Below are 22,380 nucleotides of genomic sequence, written 5' to 3' on the forward strand. Positions count from 1 at the left end.
TGACCATCCTAACTGAGGGAAATGGGAAATAGGAGCTCAAGTCTACAGCCTCTAGTTCCTTTAAAAACTTGCTACTCAACATTTAGTCCTCAGTATTACTCTGGACCTTGCTACAAAAACAAAATATCAGATCCCACCCAGACCTACATTTTTTTAACAAGATCTCCAGATGATTCATATTAATATAGTTTGTCATTACCTTCAGACTCAGGATTGTGGTCTTTTAAGAAAGAGGGAACAATATTTCCATCAGTAGATCTTAGCAGCTGTAGGTCTCTGCTTAGTTGTATAGTGTATTACCACTACATCAGGTAACCCAAAAAGGAGTCTTAGAATTTCCCTTTATAAGGAATTACCTAGGTATAGATGAGACTTTACCAGTTGCCAGCAGGTGTAACAAGCTGTCAGGTGTAACAATGCCCTCTGGCCAAAGACTCAAGAACATAAATAATTGAACAAGTTGGGTTTATTATTGGTTGCCTGAAGAGAGAACACACATCATGAGGAATCCTGGGGTGTCTCAGTAAGAGGGTGCCAGAAAGGAATTATTAAAGGATTTGGATTTTGGTTGAGTGATTTTGGACAGGGTCCAAGGAAGTAGGGCATTTCTGTGAATTGCATGCTGTCAGAAAGAAGGGATAATTCTGTAATTGGGTATCTCAATAAATCTTATCTATAGAGAGGACAGACTAAAGTGAGGCTAAAGCTATAATTGGAAAAACCATAGAGTGAGAGTGAAACAGAAGATATGAATCTGCTTTTTTCCTTTATAGGTCTCAGGTCCCCTGTGCCACATTTTATGACCCTCAATTTAGATTAAAGATACATACTATCTGTGCAATTTGGCCTTTAAACTAACCAACTACTTCCTTTAATGTTCAAACCAAGAAATAGCAATATGAGTCTACTAAAAAAAAAAAAAAAGGTTGTATTTGGCTTATCGAAAAATTGTATCATTCAATCATTTACCTAAACAAATGATTCTTACTGTTCAGCTACTATGCACCACACTATATTTTCCTGTTGCCTAGAGATACATGGTGAAGAAGACAGATCATATCCCTACTCTAACAGAGCATATAAATAATGGAGAGAGACAGATAGTTAACAAATAAGATAAAAATTCAATAGTGAACTTGCTATAAATAAAATGAATCATAGTGGGATAAATAGTGGGAAAAATGAGAAAAATAAGAAAGGGCTGCCTTATTTAACTTAGGGAAGAGTCCTCTGAGGACATGACATTATAGCAGAGACCTGAATGATATGTGGAAAAAGCCAGAGGGATACAGGTCTAAAGGAAGAGTCTTCAGGACAGAGAAAACAGATATGGAAAGCTCCTGAGTTTGACACAAAATTGGTGTTTTCTAGAAATAAGTCAAAGGCAGTGTGGCAGGAATGTGATGAATCAGGAAGAGAATGGTAAAGAAAAAAAAAAAAGGAGAGAGAGAATGGTTAAAAAAAAAAAAAAAAGAGGCCGAAGGATAAAGAGATGTCTACAATTTTGTTTGCAATTTCTGAACCTGTGAAGTTCAAGATACCTAATAGACAGCTGGCAGCTAAATATTTGAGTTTGGGGTTTGAGTAAAGAGTTCGGGCCAGAGATATAAATTTGAGATCCATCAGTTAAATTGTATGCTCTGTTGTTCAATCCTGACTTCTGCTTAGGCTAGGTCTTCAGTATATATATTCTAGAAACCAGGGATAGCAACTGTTAGGTAAAGAAGATAAAATAATTAGAAACTATGGCTGTAAATCAAAGCAGATATCCTTGGAATGGGGCAAAAAGCCATTGCAAGGTCTTTGAAATGTTTTTTTAGGTAGTATTGGGAGAAGATGTCTTCCAGTTGACAAAATCCTGAAGAATAACAAATTCAACTCACCCTCGAGTTGAATCTGCTTATCAGTCTCCAGTTAAGGTGAAGAGTGGCTGAAACTGGGAGATGGAAAACACAGTTCTCAGAGGGCACAGGAATGGGAGAAAAAAAGTGAAAGGGGAAGGTCTCTCGAGGGTTATTGCCCTCATCGATATTACATTCTTGCCTTATTTAAAATATGTGAAAATAGTCTTAATTTTCTGTAACATAGAAATAGATAAATTACACCCATGTGATGAAATGCTGTGTAGCTACTAAAATAAAGTTTACCCATATGCATTAACTTAGAAAGTTCACCAAGATATATTACGAAGAGTCTAAGTTGTTCTCAAAAGCTAAGCATATGGTTTCCCGAATACATTTGTATCTGGCATACAAATGAATATTTTGAAATGTTAATATGTATTCTGTCTCTTTGGGTGGTTAGAAGATAGTGATATTTATTTTCTTAATTATACATTATCTTCTCAAAACTCTTACCACTACCAGGTATTATGTCTATAATTAATAAATGTATGTTAATAAATGTTAACAGTATTATATACTAATAAACAATATTACTAGTATTTTTCTAATATTTTAAAGTATTAATAATAAATTTTTTTTTACTTATAAATGAAAAGTCTAATATAACCTGGAAAGGCACTAATATTCACAGTGACTTTGCAAGAACGTCACTGAAGCATTGAAACCATTTTTTCCTGGGTCTTCTTTTTTTGGTGTACTTACCAGGAATCTTTCTTCAAAATGAATAATTTGTGTGTATTTTAATATTTGTCCATCTTCTCTCAGTTATAACTCACCCTATCTCAAGAAGAAAATCTGGAAGTATTTCCATTTTTCACATGGGACTCCCTATAGGTTAAAAACAGAAGAGGAAAATAAAAATCTCTGCCATCTCAAAAAAAAAATTCTGCCATCTGACATAAAAATTTTTTATGGTTAAGATTATTGAAATTATGAGAAAATACAATGACTTACTTATATATGACAGGGACAATGAGAAGCCTGAAATAATAATCTTAATTTTAATAATAACTGTCATGAACTGAGTTCTAAACATATTCTAGGATTTTTGCTTTATACAGTACATGCATTGTTATTTCATTTTTCCCCCAAATTTTTATTTAACTTCTAGTAAGTTAACACTTAGTATAATATTGGTTTCAGAAGTAGAATGTACTGATGCATCACTTACATGTAACGCCCAATGCTCATCATAACAAGTGTACTCCTTAATACCCATCACCCATTTAACCCACCCCCCACCCATTTCCCTCCACATCCTTACCAACATCTGTTGTTTCATGTGTTGTTAATTTTAGCCATTTTGACAGGCGTGAGGTAGTATCTTATCATGGTTTTGATTTGTATTTCCCTGATGATGAGTGATGTTGAGCATGTTTTCATGTGTCCATTAGTTATCCAGAGGTCTTCTTTGAAAAAATGTCTATTCATGTCTTCTGCCCATTTCTTAACTGGATTATTGGGGTGGGGGGTAAGTTTGATAAGCTCTTTATAGATTTTGGATACTAACGCTTTATCAGATATGTCATTTGCAAATATCTTCTCCCATTCCATCAGTTGCTTTTTAGTTTTGTTGATTGTTTCCTTTGCTGTGCAGAAGCTTTTTATCTTGATGAAGTCCCAATAGTTCATTCTTGCTTTTGTTTCCCTTGCCTCTGGTGACGTGTCTAATAAGAAATTGCTATGGCCGAGGTCAGAGAGTTTGCCACCTGTGTTCTTCTCAAGGATTTTTATGGTTTCAAGTCCACATTTAGGTCTTTCATCCATTTTGGATTTATTTTTGTGGGTGGTATAAGAAAGTGGTCCAGTTTCATGTTTCTGTGTATGGCTGTCCAGTTTTCCCAACACCCTTTTTTGAAAAGACATCTTTTTCCCTTTGGATATTTTTTCCTGCTTTGTCAAAGATCAGTTGACCATAGAGTTGTGGGTCCATTTCTGGGTTTTCTATTCTGTTCCACTGATCTATGTGCCTGTTTTTGTGCCAATACTGTACTATCTTGATGAGTACAGCTTTGTAATAGAGCTTGAAGTCCTGAATTGTGATGCCTCCAGCTTTGCTTTTTTTTTCAGAATTGCTTTGGCTATTCAGATCCTTGTGGCATTATAATTTTTTAAGCCTACAAGAAATTTGTTATGCAGGAACAATGAGGTTTCATTCTACAGATGAAAAAAGGTACAGTGGTTTTTAATATCTAGCTAGTCAGTGGTAGAACCCAGATTCAAATCAAGGTTTGTTTTGCTCCAGAGCCAATGGTTGTAACCCCTCTGCTTTTGTGAAAATATGAAGTAATTCAAAGGCCAAGTTTTTTGAGGTTGCTAATCATAAACTACTTTTTAAAAAAAAGATAACACTCATCCAGAGGAGAAAGAGCATAAGCCTCCCCTCCTGCCTTTTTACCTAAGGAAGTTTCTGATAAGACTATTGGCTTTGTTAAGACCTTCTATGGCCAGTGTTGGGTCCACAGTTCCAATATCCCAGTTTATAGGACACTGCTACTATACACACTAACCAGGGTTGCCAGGTTCTGAATTGCACAGTCTCTCCCCAGTTGAGTAGTTTCAACACTACAAGACTCATCATCACTGGCTCCAAGAATATGTAATTAGTAACCAACTCAATAAAAAGTTTGGGGAGGCAAGACTGATTAAGTGGAAGAATCAGGGAGCAGGTAATTCCCTTGTGCAGGGAGTCAAGAATCAGAAACAACCTGGAGAGGGGGAACACACACACACACACACAATATATATATACATACACACACACACACACACACACACACACATATTCATGTACATACATACCACACACACACAATAACAAGATTACAGAAATTAGATGCAAACCAGAGTAAGCCAACCATTTCAATCTATAAGATTCAAGTAATCATTAAAAATGCTGCCCAGTGTAGGTGAGGGCCTAGACACAGTGCATCAGGAGCATTTTCCTACAGACTGGTAGAATCTAAGGTCCCTTTTCTGGCAAATGATGGAGAAGTATGAGCCATTCTCTACCTTGAAACTTGATTTGGAACGTTGGGAGTCCCTGGATGAAATCTGAAATTGGACCCTGGAATTTGAAATTGGCCTCTGAAAGTGCACAGAGGGCAGGAAGAGCTCAAAGAAAGAGATCACCACTACAGATTAGTAGGTGGCAGATTTCATAAGCAAAACAAGGGAACTTAGATACACGCTTGTCTTGAGTGGCCATAAGTCGAGTCAGTCTCCGTGCCTGCCAGCCAGAATTTTAGTTTACAGAGGCCTTAATTGCGTTCAGTCACCAATACCATCCAGGTGGTTTCAGCAACACATTGCTCTCTCAAAGTGGCACCCTTGAAAACTGCTCAGGCTGTGGGAACAGCAGTCTAAGAACAGGCGCAGTGAGCAGCCTCCAACTGCCCGCCAGGGTTCAGCCCCCAGGTCAACTGGTGGTCACGTCACTCATGTCCTCTCCATAACCTCCTCTAACAGTTACTTAACCACTATAAAGCTCCATTTTCTCCTCTGTTAAGTGGAGGAAAGAATATCTTAACATTGCATCATGTGCATTGTAAGAGATAATGCATTAAGGGCACCTGTGGCTCAATTGGTTAAGTGACTAACTCTAGATTTAGACTCAGGTCATGAGCTGGGGTTAAGAGATGGAGACCCACGTAAGGCCCTGCTTTCTTCCTGGAGCCTGCTTGGGATTCTCTCTTTCCCTCAGCAGCAGGTCTGCCTGTCCCCCAGTTGTGTGCCTGTGTTTTCTCTCTCTCTCTCTCAGAAAAAAAAAAAAAAAAAAGAATGCATTAAGCATGCTTAAATAGCGCCTGGTATTGCATAAGTACTTACTATTTGAAGAAACCTTTTCAGACCCTCAGAAACATTATCTCTGAATGCTTAGTCTTTTGGACTACCAATGTGAAAAATCTAATTACAAATAAAAAAGTACAGTATCTCTTAAATGATGATACAAACAGTCATATCTCTCTTCAGGATAGATTACTACGACCACGACAATTAAAATACAGGTGCTACACAATCTTAAAAAATGTAAAAAGCAAACAACAACAAAAAACAGTAACTCTCAAACTTTTATTAACATAAGAATCTCCTAAAAATTTTGTCTAGCTGATAAAGTCTTAGGTAACATGCAAAAGTTTGCATTTTGAGAGACACTAGCATAAAGGTAACTCTCATTCTCCTTTAGCAAACTCTAGTGAATGATAAATGTGATTGTTCTACTTGGACTGATGCTATCTCTATTGTAAATAGTTTGGAGCTAATAAAATGACACCTCTTTTCTTTGTCACTCTATAATTCAGAGCTTTTATTAATTTGGATAAATCTTAACAATGATTAATTAGTGAAGTTTTACTGTTGACCCAAATTCTGTGTTAACTATTTATTACCTTAAGTATTTAATAATTATAATTTCAAAGGGTGTGAATTTGTGCTTTATATAACTGATATATTAGTAGCTTAAAAGTTAACATTCATTCCCAACTCTCCTAAAATATTGTTCCGCAGTGAAAATAGATTTATTGTTTTTTTGTTGTTATATAAATACATCATCATTGTAAATTGTTGAGTTGTATATAAAAGGCTAAATAGAAAATTATTAAGCATCACCTAAAAAGGTAAAGCTGTTAGTCATTTAGCAACTGTGTATTTTTGCATTTCTTTATGAATATAAACCCATACGTATATATATATGTAGTGTTGTATATGTTTGTATACATACATACAACATTTTATATAAAAGATATACTATCATATATGTTGTTTTATCTTCAACTTTTCATAAAACTAAGTTTGTGGGGCTTTTTTTTTTTTGCTTGTCTCTCTTCTTCCCTTCTACTTCCCCATTCTATCTCTGTGTCCCTGGTACTACATCGATACTCCACCATGTAACCATAATGTAATATTTAGCCTTCTCATAAAAGCATGTACATTAGCTTACCTTTGTTTATTTTACAAAAAGATCATCATCTTACGTACAACTCTTTTGCATCTTTCTCTTTGCAACAGGTATAGAGTTCATTTATTCTCTTGAATCCCAACCCAGTCACTTAGTAGCTGTGGCTTTAGGCAAATCATTCCATTGCTGAGTTCTTGCCTGTAAAATGGGGATATTTATAAAATCTAATTCATTGGATTGTTATTAGGTATAATAAATATATACAGAGTACTTAGAACACTACATTAGTAAATTTTATAAAAGCCTTAGCTACTATTATTTGCAGTAGTTGCAAAATTTTACTTCATGGCATAGATGTACCAAAATGTATTCAATCAGAAAACTTCTAATGAAATAATGGATCTAGTCAATGATTATCAGGGATGCTGATACTTTTGATAAAGAGTAGGTAGGGCATCAGACACTAACTGAATGCATTAATCAATGTTAAAGTTGAAAGTGGGATAACTAGATATTATATGCCTGCAAATGTGATGCAAAGGAAGTATTTAGCACCATCTATGACACATTTCTATGCAAATAATTTAACTAAAACCCGTAGACGCTCAGTATCTAATTAGACTGAGTGGTTTTCAAAAGGGAAGAATCAAACAGTATGTTAAATAAAACAAGGAAACAAAGAGCTAAATCAAGAATGTAGAAAATGCTATGACATAACCAAGTTTCTTCAACAAATATATTGCATGAAGAAACAAGAGGAAGGGGAACCCTTGAAGAGTAAAAGAACCTTGAGAAATACACCAACTAAATGCAATGTGTAGATCTTGTTTGGATTCTGATACAAATAAATCAATTGTAAAAAAGCTTTTTTGAATTAAAGAGGAGATTTGAATACCAAGTGGATATTAGATATTAAATAATTACTATAAATTTTCCTAGATATAGTGATGTTGTAATAGTTACTTTTTAAAAAGAATGTTCGTTTGGAATAATTATGGGTGAAATTATATAATATTGGGTATGTTTTCATATTCCAGGAAGAAAAAAGTGAAGGGATAGATAAAATAAAATTGGGAAAAAAAGTTGATAATTTTTAATATGATTTGATGAGTTTGTAGGGATTCATTATATTATTATACTGTCTGCTTTTATGTAAGTTCAAATTTTCATAATAAGAGGTTTTCTCTTTAAAAATATATTCAAACAGACTTACTAAGGAGTGTAGTTTCAATACCAAGGAGAGCAGCAGAATTCCAGAGGAGGAGAAAGCAAAGCACAGAACTCATGGCTTTCTCCCCATGATTCTTTAGCCTTGCAGTTAATTTAATTTTTTTTCTTTTTCAATTTTTTTTCTTCTTCTGCTAAATTTTTTTAACTTTTACCCGTTTCTTTTTTAACGTTTTTTAACTAGTTTATCTAATATACATATATATATATATTTTTTTTCTTTTTTATATTTTTTCTTTATTGGTTTTCTTTCTTTAATTGTTTCTTTTTATTTTTTTTTCTTTCTGAACCTCTTTTTATCCCCTTTCTCCCCCCTCACGATTTGGGATCTCTTCTGATTTGGCTAAAGCATATTTTCCTGAGTTTCTTGCCACCCTATTAGTATTTTACTTACTCCTACATATACTCTTATCTGGACAAAATGACAAGGCGGAAAAATTCACCACAAAAAAAAGAACAAGAGGCAGTACCAAAGGCTAGGGACCTAATCAATACAGACATTGGTAATATGTCAGATCTACAGTTCAGAATGATGATTCTCAAGGTTCTAGCCGGGCTCGAAAAAGGCATGGAAGATATTAGAGAAACCCTCTCGGGAGATATAAAAGCCCTTTCTGCAGAAATAAAAGAACTAAAATCTAATCAAGTTGAAATAAAAAAAGCTATTAATGAGGTGCAAACAAAAATGGAGGCTCTGACTGCTAGGATAAATGAGGCAGAAGAAAGAATTAGCGATATAGAAGACCAAATGACAGAGAATAAAGAAGCTGAGCAAAAGAGGGACAAACAGCTACTGGACCACGAGGGGAGAATTCGAGAGATAAGTGACACCATAAGACGAAACAACATTAGAATAATTGGGATTCCAGAAGAAGAGGAAACAGAGAGGGGAGCAGAAGGTATATTGGAGAGAATTGTTGGAGAGAATTTCCCCAATATGGCAAAGGGAACAAGCATCAAAATCCAGGAGGTTCAGAGAACCTCCCTCAAGATCTATAAGAATAGGTCCACACCCCGTCACCTAATAGTAAAATTTACAAGTCTTAGTGACAAAGAGAAAATCCTGAAAGCAGCCCAGGAAAAGAAGTCTGTAACGTACAATGGTAAAAATATTAGATTGGCAGCAGACTTATCCACAGAGACCTGGCAGGCCAGAAAGAGCTGGCATGATATATTCAGAGCACTCAACGAGAAAAACATGCAGCCAAGAATACTATATCCAGCTCGGCTATCATTGAAAATAGAAGGAGAGATTAAAAGCTTCCAGGACAAACAAAAACTGAGAGAATTTGCAAACACCAAACCAGCTCTACAGGAAATATTGAAAGGGGTCTTCTAAGCAAAGAGAGACCCTAAAAGTAGTAGATCAGAAAGGAACAGAAACAATATACAATAACAGTCACCTTACAGGCAATACAATGCACTAAATTCATATCTCTCAATAGTTACCCTGAATGTTAATGGGCTAAATGCCCCAATCAAAAGACACAGGGTATCAGAATGGATAAAAAAACAAAACCCATCTATATGTTGCCTACAAGAAACTCATCTTAAACCCGAAGACACCGCCAGATTTAAAGTGAGGGGGTGGAAAAGAATTTACCATGCTAATGGACATCAGAAGAAAGCAGGAGTGGCAATCCTTATATCAGATCAATTAGATTTTAAGCCAAAGACTATAATAAGAGATGAGGAAGGACACTATATCGTACTCAAAGGAACTCTCCAACAAGAAGATCTAACAATTTTAAATATCTATGCCCCTAACGTGGGAACAGCCAACTATATAAACCAATTAATAACATATCAAAGAAACATATCAACAATAATACAATAATAGTAGGGGACTTTAACACTCCCCTCACTGAAATGGACAGATCATCCAAGCAAAAGATCAACAAGGAAATAAAGGCCTTAAATGACACACTGGACCAGTTGGACATCCCAGATATATTCAGAACATTTCATCCCAAAGCAACAGAATACACATTCTTCTTAGTGCACATGGAACATTCTCCAGAATAGATCACATTCTTGGTCCTAAATCAGGTCTCAACCATTATCAAAAGATTGGAATCATTCCCTGCATATTTTCAGACAACAATGCTCTGGAGCTAGAACTCAATCACAAGAGGAAATTGGGAAAGAACCCAAATACATGGAGACTAAACAGCATCCTTCTAAAGAATGAATGGGTCAACCAGGAAATTAAAGAAGAATTGAAAAAATTCATGGAAACAAATGATAATGAAAACACTACGATTCAAAATCTGTGGGACACGACAAAAGCAGTCCTGAGAGGAAAATATATAGCGGTACAAGCCTTTCTCAAGAAACAAGAAAGGTCTCAGGTACACAACCTAACCCTACACCTAAAGAGCTGGAGAAAGAACAAGAAAGAAAGCCTAAACCCAGCAGGAGAAGGGAAATCATAAAGATCAGAGCAGAAATCAATGAAATAGAAACCAAAAAAAACAATAGAACAAATCAACGAAACTAGGAGCTGGTTCTTTGAAAGAATTAACAAGATCGATAAACCCCTGGCCTTATCAAAAAGAAAAGAGAAAGGACCCAAGTAAATAAAATCATGAATGAAAGAGGAGAGATCACAACTAACACCAGAGAAATACAGACAATTATAAGAACATACTTTGAGCAACTCTACGCCAACAAATTTGACAATCTGGAAGAAATGGATGCATTCCTAGAGACATATAAACTACCACAACTGAACCAGGAAGAAATAGAAAGCCTCAACAGACCCATAAGCAGTAAGGAGATTGAAACAGTCATCAAAAATCTCCAAACAAACAAAAGCCCAGGGCCAGATGGCTTCCCGGGGGAATTCTACCAAACATTTAAAGAAGAACTAATTCCTATTCTCCTGAAACTGTTCCAAAAAATAGAAATGGAAGGAAAACTTCCAAACTCATTTTATGAGGCCAGCATCACCTTGATCCCAAAACCAGACAAGGATCCCATCAAAAAAGAGAACTACAGACCAATATCCTTGATGAACACAGATGCAAAAATTCTCACCAAAATACTAGCCAATAGGATTCAACAGTACATTAAAAGGATTATTCACCACGACCAAGTGGGATTTATTCCAGGGCTGCAAGGTTGGTTCAACATCCGCAAATCAATCAATGTGATACAACACATTGATAAAAGAAAGGACAAGAACCATATGATACTCTCCATAGATGCTAAAAAGCATTTGACAAAGTACAGCATCCCTTCCTGATCAAAACTCTTCAAAGTGTAGGGATAGAGGGCGCATACCTCAATATTATCAAAGCCATCTATGAAAAACCCACCGCAAATATCATTCTCAATGGAGAAAAACTGAAAGCTTTTCCGCTAAGGTCAGGAACACGTCAGGGATGTCCGTTATCACCACTGCTATTCAACATAGTACTAGAAGTCCTAGCCTCAGCAATCAGGCAACAAAAGGAAATTAAAGGCATCCAAATCGGCAAAGAAGAAGTCAAACTATCACTCTTTGCAGATGATATGATACTATATGTGGAAAACCCAAAAGACTCCACTCCAAAACTGCTAGAACTTGTACAGGAATTCAGTAAAGTGTCAGGATATAAAATCAATGCACAGAAATCAGTTGCATTTCTCTACACCAACAACAAGACAGAAGAAAGAGAAATTAGGAGTCAATCCCATTTACAATTGCACCCAAAACTATAAGATACCTAGGAATAAACCTAACCAAAGAGACTGAGAATCTATACACAGAAAACTATAAAGTACTCATGAAAGAAATTGAGGAAGACACAAAGAAATGGGAAAATGTTCCATGATCCTGGATTGGAAGAATAAATATTGTGAAAATGTCTATGCTACCTAAAGCAGTCTACACATTTAATACAATTCCTATCAAAGTACAATCCATTTTTTTTTTCAAAGAAATGGAACAAATAATCCTAAAATTTATATGGAACCAGAAAAGACCTCGAATAGCCAAAGGAATATTGAAAAAGAAAGCCAAAGTTGGTGGCATCACAATTCCAGACTTCAAGCTCTATTACAAAGCTGTCATCATCAAGACAACATGGTACTGGCACAAAAACAGACACATAGATCAATGGAACAGAATAGAGAGCCCAGAAATAGACCCTCAACTCTATGGTCAACTCATCTTCGACAAAGCAGGAAAGAATGTCCAATGGAAAAAAGACAGCCTCTTCAATAAATGGTGTTGGGAAAATTGGACAGCCACATGCAGAAAAATGAAATTGGATCATTTCCTTATACCACACATGAAAATAGACTCAAAATGGATGAAGGACCTCAATGTGAGAAAGGAATCCATGAAGATCCTTGAGGAGAACACAGGCAGCAACCTCTTCGACCTCAGCTGCAGCAACATCTTCCTAGGAACATCGCCAAAGGCAAGGGAAACAAGGGCAAAAATGAACTATTGGGATTTTATCAAGATCAAAAGCTTTTGCACAGCAAAGGAAATAGTGAACAAAACCAAAAGACAACTGACAGAATGGGAGAAGATATTTGCAAAGGACATATCAGATAAAGGGCTAGTGTCCAAAATCTATAAAGAACTTAGCAAACTCAACACCCAAAGAACAAAGAATCCAATCAAGAAATGGGCAGAGGATATGAACAGACATTTCTGCAAAGAAGACATCCAGATGGCCAACAGACACATGAAAAAGTGCTCCATATCACTCGACATCAGGGAAATACAAATCAAAACCACAATGAGATATCACCTCACACCAGTCAGAATGGCTAAAATTAACATATCAGGAAAAGACAGATGCTGGCGAGGATGCGGAGAAAGGGGAACCCTCCTACACCGTTGGTGGGAATTCAAGCTGATGCAACCCACTCTGGAAAACAGCATGGAAGTTCCTCAAAATGTTGAAAATAGAACTACCCTATGACCCAGCAATTCCACCACTGGGTATTTACCCTGAAGATACAAATGTAGTGATCCGAAGGGGCACGTGCACCTGAATGTTTATAGCAGCAATGTCTACAATAGCCAAACTATGGAAAGAACCTAGATGTCCATCAACAGATGAATGGATAAAGAAGATGTGGTATATATACACAATGGAATACTATGCAGCCATCAAAAGAAATGAAATCTTGCCATTTGCGATGACGTGGATGGAACTAGAGGGTATCATGCTTAGCGAAATAAGTCAATCAGAGAAAGACAACTATCATATGATCTCCCTGATATGAGGGAGAGGAGATGCAACATGGGGGGTTAAGGGGGTAGGAGAAGAGTAAATGAAACAAGATGGGATTGGGAGGGAGACAAACCATAAGTGACTCTTAATCTCACAAAACAAACAGGGTTGATGGTGGGAGGGGGGTTGGGGAGGTGGGATTATGGACATTGGGGAGGGTATGTGCTATGGTGAGTGCTGTGAAGTGTGTAAACCTGGCGATTCACAGACCTGTACCCCTGGGGATAAAAATATATTATATGTTTATAAAAAATAAAATAAAAAAAAATAAAAAAAATAAAATGAAATCTAAAAAGTAAAACAAAGGAACAAACAAACAAACAAACAAACAGGAACAGACTCACAAATACAGAAAACATACTGGTGGTTGCCAGAAGGGGTGGTTGAAATAGGAGAAGGGGATTAAGATGTACAAACTTCCATGTATAAAATAAAGAAGTCACGGAGATGAAAAGTACAGCACAGGTAATATAGTCAATAATAGTGTAATAATGTTATATGGTGAGAAATGGTGGCCACACTTAGCATGGTTAGCACTGAGTAATATGCAGATTTGTCAACTTATGAAAAAAAGGAAAAATAAAGACTTTCTCAGAAAAATAAAAATGGAAGGAGTTTTGTTGCTAGTAAACCAGTCTTGCAAAAAAAAGTTAAAAGAAGATCTTTAGAGAAAAAGAAAATAGCTCTAACTCGGATCTACATGAAAATATGCAAGTGTATCAAAGAAGAAATTAGTAAAGGCTTTCATTTTGTTATTTGAAAAGAAAACTTTCATTTTCTTATTTGTAACTAGTCTAACAGATAACAGGTTGTTCAAAATAATAATGGCAACAATGTACTTAAATATGTAGATCATATATATACACACACATATGTGTCTTGGTTACAGTAGCTTTGTAGTAAGCTTTCAAGTTGGGTAGTCTCAGTCCTCCTTCTTTGTTTTACTCCTTCAACGCTGTATTGGCTCCTCTGGGTTTTTCGCTTCTCCATATAAACTTTACAATTAGACTGTCAAGAGTGAACAGTAATGTAATCTATGGACTTTGGGTGACTATGACATGTCAATGCAACTTTGTAGTTGTAACAAATGTACCATCCTGGTGGGAGATATTAATAATGAAGGAGGCTATATATATGTGTGTGTGTGCTATGTGGGGTATATGGGGAATCTCCTTTCAATTTTTCTATGAAAAACTAGTTTAAAAAATAAAGTCTGAAGAAAGTGATTAAGTAAAAAAATATATATATACATATATATATATATATATATATATATATTCAAACATACTTATATCAAGGGATATATACTTGCTTCTGGTTCTTAATATTAAGTAGTATCTGTAATATACTTGTATATATATATGTATATATACAGTGTTACATACTAATGCTTTCTTTTAGTTCTACAGAATAGATTTCAAAGAGTAGGATTGCTAGATCAAAGATGTATATACATTTTTTAAATTTAAAATCTATTGCCATATTTCTTCTTAAAAAGATTATACCTTTTTACATTTCCAACAGCAAGGTATATAGCTTTATCCTGTCATGCCTACTAACATTTGAGGTTAACACTACTTTTAAAGTTTACCATCTGATGGGTATAAAGTAACATAGCTCATTGTTTTTTAATTTGCATTTTCCTTACAACTAGGGATGTTCAGCACATTTTTAATGATTAACTGTTATTTAAATGTACTCCTTTGTGAATTACATTTTAATATTCTTATAATTTTTCTATTGGGATATTTGTTTTCTTGTTACCAATTTATGAATTCGTGCAATAGACATTAACTTTTTATTTATCATGTGTGTTTCAAATATGTTTTATTATCTATAACTTGCCTATAAACTTTGTTGATGGTATGTTTTTCTGGGCAATATACCTTAATGTATATGTAGCTAAATATATCTATCTTTCCCTTAATATATTTTGGGTTTCCCATCTTGCCTAAAATATTCTCTCCAAAGTCTGTTATACGTATAGACCTCAACCTTTTCTTCCAAATTTTTATTATTTCATCTTTTTTTTTTTTAAAGATTTTGTTTATTTATTTAAGAAAGAGAGCATGCACATACAAGCAGGGGAGGGACTGAGGGAGAAGACGAAGCAGATTCCCCACTGAGCAGGGAGTCCGATATGGGGCTCAATCCAGAGACCCTGGAATCATGACCTGAGCCAAAGGCTCAGTTGTTGTTTTTTTGGTTTTTTTGTTGTTGTTGTTTTGTTTTTTTAAGATTTTATTTATTTATTTGTCAGAGAGAGAGAGCGAGCACAGGCAGACAGAGTGGCAGGCAGAGGCAGAGGGAGAAGCAGGCTCCCCACAGAACAAGGAGCCCGATGTGGGGACTCGATCCCAGAACGCTGGGATCATGACCTGAGCGGAAGGCAGCTGCTTAACCAACTGAGCCACCCAGGCGTCCCAAGGCTCAGTTTTACTTACATAAAAGCAGACAGTTAAACACTGACTGAGCCACCCAGGTGTCCTGTATTATTTAATCTTTAAAATTAAAAAAAAAAAAACTACTCTATCAGGAATGTATTAATCAAGCTTCTAAAGGATTTACTTGTTTTATGGAACCTTTTGGATTTATTTATCCTATTTATAATTGGGGTGTTTCGGTGCGCCTGGGTGGCTCAGTGGGTTAAGCCACTGCCTTCGGCTCAGGTCATGATCTCAGGGTCCTGGGATCAAGCCCCACATCGGGCTCTCTGCTCAGCCGGGAGCCTGCTTTCCCCTCTCTCTCTCTGCCTGCCTCTCTGCCTACTTGTGATCTCTCTCTCTGTCACATAAAAAAATAAAATAAAATAAAATTAAAAAAAATGCTTTATAATTGGGGTGTTTCTTTTTCCATTTAATTAGCTCAAATTTTAGCTTTAAGCATTCCCTTCACCTATTTTCTTTTGATTTTGTGGCTGTTTTTAAAAATGCCTTGAGATGGATACTAAGTTCCTTTATTAATATTTTTAACTATGGGAACATTAAAGTCTAAATACATTCTCTTGAGTATTTTTGCAGTGTTCTATAGGTTTTGAAAGTTTTAATTTATTTTTGAATAGTTTGTAATTAAGCTTTTATTTTATCCTTGAGCTAAAAATTATTTAAGATATATTCCTTCATTTTCAAGCAATTAGGGCTTCAACGTAAACTTTTATTATTTATTTCTAATTTTATTGGATTATAATTATAGAATGCATGGTAAAAATCTCTATACATAAAAGTGTGTTCAAGTTCCCTTTGTGGTCAAGGAGGGATTTGTTTTTGCAGTTTGTTTGGACTTAATAAATTTTTTCTTATAAAGGATCTAAAGTTTACCTATGTGTATATACATACATGTATTTATAATCAAGTTTGTTGCTTACCTGCTTTTTCTATGGCCATGCATTTTCTTTTTAGATAAACTTTTGAAAAAATATATATTAAAATATTCCACTGTAGGGCACCTGGGTGGCTCAGTCAGTTAAGCATCTGCCTTCAGCTCAGGTCATGACCCTGGTGTCCTGGGATTGAGCCCCACATCAGGCCCCCTGCTCTGCTCAGCAGGGAGTCTCCTACTCCTTCTCCCTCTGCTCCTTCCCCTGCTTGTGCTAGCTCTTTTTCATGTTCTCTTTCTCAAATAAATAAATTTTTAAAAAAATCAAAAGTTGTCCACTCTAATTGTTTTGTTGGGCCTTCATTACATTTTTTAGTATTTTACTTCATTTATTTTGCTGCTACATTATTTGATACATAGAGATACATTGTACATTCACTAAAATATGCTTTTCTTTATCCTTTTAAGTTCTAGATTGATATTATTATCATACCTCTTGCTTGTTTTTAGGGTTGTAGTTTTTTTTTTTTTTTTTGGCCTGATTTCTCTTCAACTAACCTTTTCTTTATCACATTTCACCTTTTTTTTATCATTGTTGCTTATAAACAACATGTACCTAGTTTTGTGGGATTTTTAACTGCAACTTGTATCTTTTAGTGTCATATTTTATGTTTAAAAGAAAAAATTCAATACATTCATAATTAAGTAATAACTTATATAATTGATATTACTCCTTTCATCTTACCTTGTTTCCTGTCTACTTTCCTATTTTCTTTTCTTTTTAATTTTATTTTTTCATGTTCCAAGATTCATTGTTTATGCACCATACCCTGTGCTCCATGCAGTATGTGCTCTCCTTAAAACCCATCACCAGGCTCACCTAACTCCCCATCCCCCTCCCCTCCAAAACCCTCAGTTTGTTTCTCAGAGTCCACAGTCCTATTTTCTCTTTTTCCCCATCTTTCTACTTATTTTTTGTTTTTTAAGCTACTGTTTTTTTCTTTCTTGTTTTTTCCCCAATTTAAAGTTTTATTTCATTTATCTATAGTTATATACCAACTATTGTCATATTTTTAATGACATCCATAATCATATATCTCCCCCAAAATATGAAAACAAGATACCAATTATTCCCCTCAACAAAGATGCCATATTCCCCAACTACTTCTTCCTCCCATCCCGTAAGATGAGAACTTAGCATGCCTTTACTTCCGACCACACATCCCTAGCCAGGCAATCCCCACTTTTTACTGAGATGGTTTGGGTACTGTTGGCAAGCCAGCATTCTAGGCTGGATTGCATACTCTACTTTCAGGCATCTATGGTGGTAACTCCACCAGTTTCTTGCTGTTGTGAAGAGTTTAATGTCAATCTGATTTTTTTTTTTTTTTAATTTGGCAAGCAACTTTTTTCTTTTCATCTATACTTTGGAAAATGCTCTCCTATTCTTAGGATCCATGGATTTTAGCATGAAATGTCTGATCTTTCTTTCCCCTCAGTCTGGTGTAGAATTTGCCAAACCCCTTTGATCTAGCTTCAGAATTTTCTTCTACTGCTTGTGTAATTACACAATTTCTCCTCTATCTATTGTTTTTTGTTCTTATAGATCCCATATTATTTGAATTTTGGGATTCTTAGATTTTTATCTTTTATGGTTTTCTCATTATTTACATTTTTTAACCTGAAAATTTTTAAATTTTTTTGTTTTGTTTTGAGACTTTTTTTTCACTTCATCTTCAAGACCACTCATTTGAGTCTCAACAGTGACCATTTTCTCTTTCAAATTATCTATTCACTTTTTAGTTCAAATATAAAGTTTCTCTCATATTTATATATAGAGATAGATGGAGAGAGATAGAGAAAGCACATTATATATCTCCTAAAGTATTCATCAGCCTTGTCCCCCCCAACACTACTTAGCTAAGAACCATAATTGGTGGGGTTTTAATTTTCTCATTAGATGTGGGTATAGTTGCTCATCTAACTTAGTGGTGATGATACCACAAGTGAGGGGAGATATGGTTGTCTCTGAATCTGTAGACTTCTCAAACTTTAATGTGTCTATAGGTCATCTGGGAATGTTAAAATCCTTGTTCTGATTCAATAGATCTGGGTTGGGGCTGAGATTCTGCATTATTATTAAGCAACCAGGTGATGCCATTGTTGCTGGGGTTCAAGGACCACTGTATACACAGCAAGAGACTAGCACATACCAGCCAGCTCTCTGTCAGTCCCAAATGGAAACATCACAAGAAAACTTTTCTTCTTGCAGCCCCCTTCTGTGCAAAAGCCAGTGTTTTGCAGGCTTGAGTGTTGTTAGCAAAGACCCATACCATCTGCTTGACTTCCTTGTGGGATATAGGAGACCAACTGGTTTTCCCAGGAATATTCATCTTTCCCCCCGGGGAAATCCTCCTGGGGATTTGTGGGCCTCTACAGAATAAAGTCTCTCCAGAATTCAAATAATTTTGATCAGCATTTCATACCTCTCTACATCATTGGTCTCCACAGGCATCCTAAAACCAGAAGAGTCAAAAGTTCTTCCATTCCTTTTCATCAGTTCTGGAAGAGCTAAGACCCGGCTCATACTCTGCAAGTCCCCAGTCCATTGGTTCAACAGCTGTTTGCCTCAGGAAAGATTTATCCTACTGATTTGGATTTGGAGCACGTGTTCAAGTTGCCATCTTCATATATATAAAAAAAGGACTCAGGACACCTGGGTGGCTCAGTCGATTTAGCGACTGTCTTCGGCTCAGGTCATTATCCTGGACTCCTGAGTCCCGCATCAGGCTCCCAGCTCCATGGGGAGTCTGCTTCTCCCTCTGACCTCCCCTCTCATGCTCTCTCTCACTCTGTCTCTCTCTCTCTCAAATAAATAAATGAAATCTTTAAAAAAAAAAAAAAGGACTCCACTCTATTTCTTTAAGCCAGGAAGTTGCTTTCATGATGGTAAGGAATATATACATATTTTTAAAGTTTAATATTTGTGAGTCTGATCTAGCCTTTTATAAAGAGCCCAGATGTTAAGCAGAAAGAAGGGGAAAATCAGATGAAATTACATCACTGAGCTTCAAGGAGAAAGAGCTAGCATTCTGTTAAAGGAGACTCCCTCTAACATTCCACTGGAGAAAGTCAAGATGGTATTTTATACCTTGGGCTCCTGAGGAACTAAAAATGAAAATAAGAAAAATGTAGGTAATTGAAAATTGAAAAGAGTGCAAAATCACCATATTCTCTAGTCACTCTTTATTTGGGGGAGTAGGGTGAGGGGGATCCTGACATCATTGACCATATAGGTAAATGAGAATGAAGTTTATACATTGGGCTTTCCCCTCCATATCATCTAGGAAGTGTGGCATCATCTTTTTATACCTTTCCTTTGTACCATAAAAGAGAGAGCCAAAATACATGCTGTGCAAAATCTAGTACTCTTACTTTGTTTTTATACCTCTTCATTCTTGGAGATGTCCCAATACAACTTGTAAGGTATTCTCTCTCTATTTTTTTTTTTTCCAAAACTCAAGCTATATTTTTTTTTATATTTATAATAGCTGGTTAAGCCAACAGTGATGCACTTTCCAGAAGAATCAATTCCACCCTGCTTTAATAAGGCTGGTCTGCATGGAGTACAAGGGAACAGAGCAGCTGTAGGCAGAATAAATGCGGCTGCTATGAAGCAGGGAAGGTCTCCCTTAGGAAAGAACTTCGCCTTTAACAATGTGACCTAATGGAAGAGCTCCAGACATAAAAACGCAGCCTTCCCAAGGCACGAAGCTTTCATTCTTCTGTAACTGCTGTGGTGAGGAAAACTCCCAGAGAGACTATAAAAGAGCAGTGGTGTTGTCATTATCATTCCTGTGTAAAGGAAAAATCTTGTACTTCTAAAGGTGTGTGTGTGTGTTTCATTTGATAAGGTGTCTCTGTTTGAAAACTTTTAAATATGATTTTAGGACTCTGCTTCTAACCAATACAACAGGTCTAATACAGTAAATACTCAACTTCAGCTACTCAATGATGTTCTACTTAAATTATTTTCTTATAAAAGTTGAAAGATCGTCTATTTACAGCCTTGATACCAGCTCTGGGATGCTATGGCACATGTGTGAACCAGTAGCAATGCAGTAAAATTTCATGAACCTATAGATAATAAACTCTACAATGATGAGAATTCATGTGTTAAGCTATATTTCACCTACTATACTGGGAACATAATCATAAGACTATGGATCTAGAAGAAACCTCTAGAGACTCTTAGGTTTATCCATTTCTCTCCAAATATCTCAATACCATTCAGGACAGATGGTTGTTTGTTTTGTTCATAAACATATTCCAGGACAGATATTCCATCATTTTTAAGTTCTTTAAATCACCCAACTTATAAGAAGGGCTTCTATTTACCCATCTAAAATCTCATCTCTCTCTCTCTCTCTCTCTCTCTCTCTATATATATATATATATATATATATATATTTTTTTTTTTTTTTTTTTAAGACCTATAGGATTTTTATTTTCTAGAGTAACCAGGGACATAAAATGAGGAAACTGAGTCCTGAAGAGAGTGAGCAGAATTAGAACTCTGTCTTCTGACTGTTAAGTCAACATTCTTCTCACTATATTATGTCACCTTAAAAGTGGACAAAAAATATAATGCATATGAGGAAAGGCAGAATTTGCCCCCCACCAACTCAAGAAGTCTCTTTGGCATAAGGATTATCTTGAGCTGATTATTTCTAAGAAACTGCAAACACAGGAGAAGCTCTGAAAACCTAGTAGAAGTTAACCTTCTGTAAGAGATAAGGGAAATAATTGCTTATTAAAAATATCTCCCTCTATGGGAGGAAGCTAGCTAGGAAGAAAAGGATGACCAAATCTGAAACTCTTAGCAATGGGGAAGACAACAGTTTCAATCTGCATAACAACCTTAACCTTGTTTACTGTGCTTTTCCTAGTAACCTCCAATAATGGACTCCCCACTTCCCAACCCAACATCTTTCTTTTGTCTTTAGTTGGAGATGGTATTTAAGGTGGTGGTGTGGGCTATTTCAGGGTGTTACTCAGTTTTCCTGGGATCACTTGTGTATTCAGTAGGTGTTCATGTTATTAAAGTTCTATTTGTTTTTCTCCCGCTACTTTATCTTTTTATTACAGTGCTAGGGCTTGGGGAATGGGGCACAGGGAGAAGGGAGGAAGGGAGACTCCTCAGCCAAGAACCTAGAAGGGTAGAGAGAAATTTATTTTACCTCCTCTACACATGCAATAATATTTTAAAATACCTTCATCCATTACTTTTCAGAATGATTTTGTCTTTTAATGTTTATATCCCGAGTTCTGTCACCTTGTGGGAACAATATAAAAAGAGGTTGGGAAAGGAACATATAAATGTAACAAAAATTTTTAAAAAGGTATTCTGTGATTGGCAAACAAATTCTTGTGAGTTTAAAGAAAATTGATTAATCCAGACAATTTACCCACAAGCAAAATGAAGATATCGAACTAGATGATTTCTAAGACTCTTTCCCATTTTAACACTATTTAAATCAATTTACTCTTATTTTACGAAAGTTTTCCTAATGCTTTCAACACTAAATGTCATCCATCATATCCACCACGAAAATGCCCAGAACTTCATGATATGTTCCTTTAGAAAAGGAAACTAATATGAACTTTACAATTTCTTGTAAGGATCTCTCTGAAACTAGCCTAAGTTTCATTAATGGTATAGATGTGGGTTTGCAATTATGATCTCACACTTTATGTCTTCCAGTTCTCTTTTGAGATCCTAAAGAATATGGGATTATCA

This window comes from Lutra lutra, chromosome 1 (genome assembly GCF_902655055.1).
Source record: "Lutra lutra chromosome 1, mLutLut1.2, whole genome shotgun sequence".
NCBI lineage: Eukaryota > Metazoa > Chordata > Mammalia > Carnivora > Mustelidae > Lutra > Lutra lutra.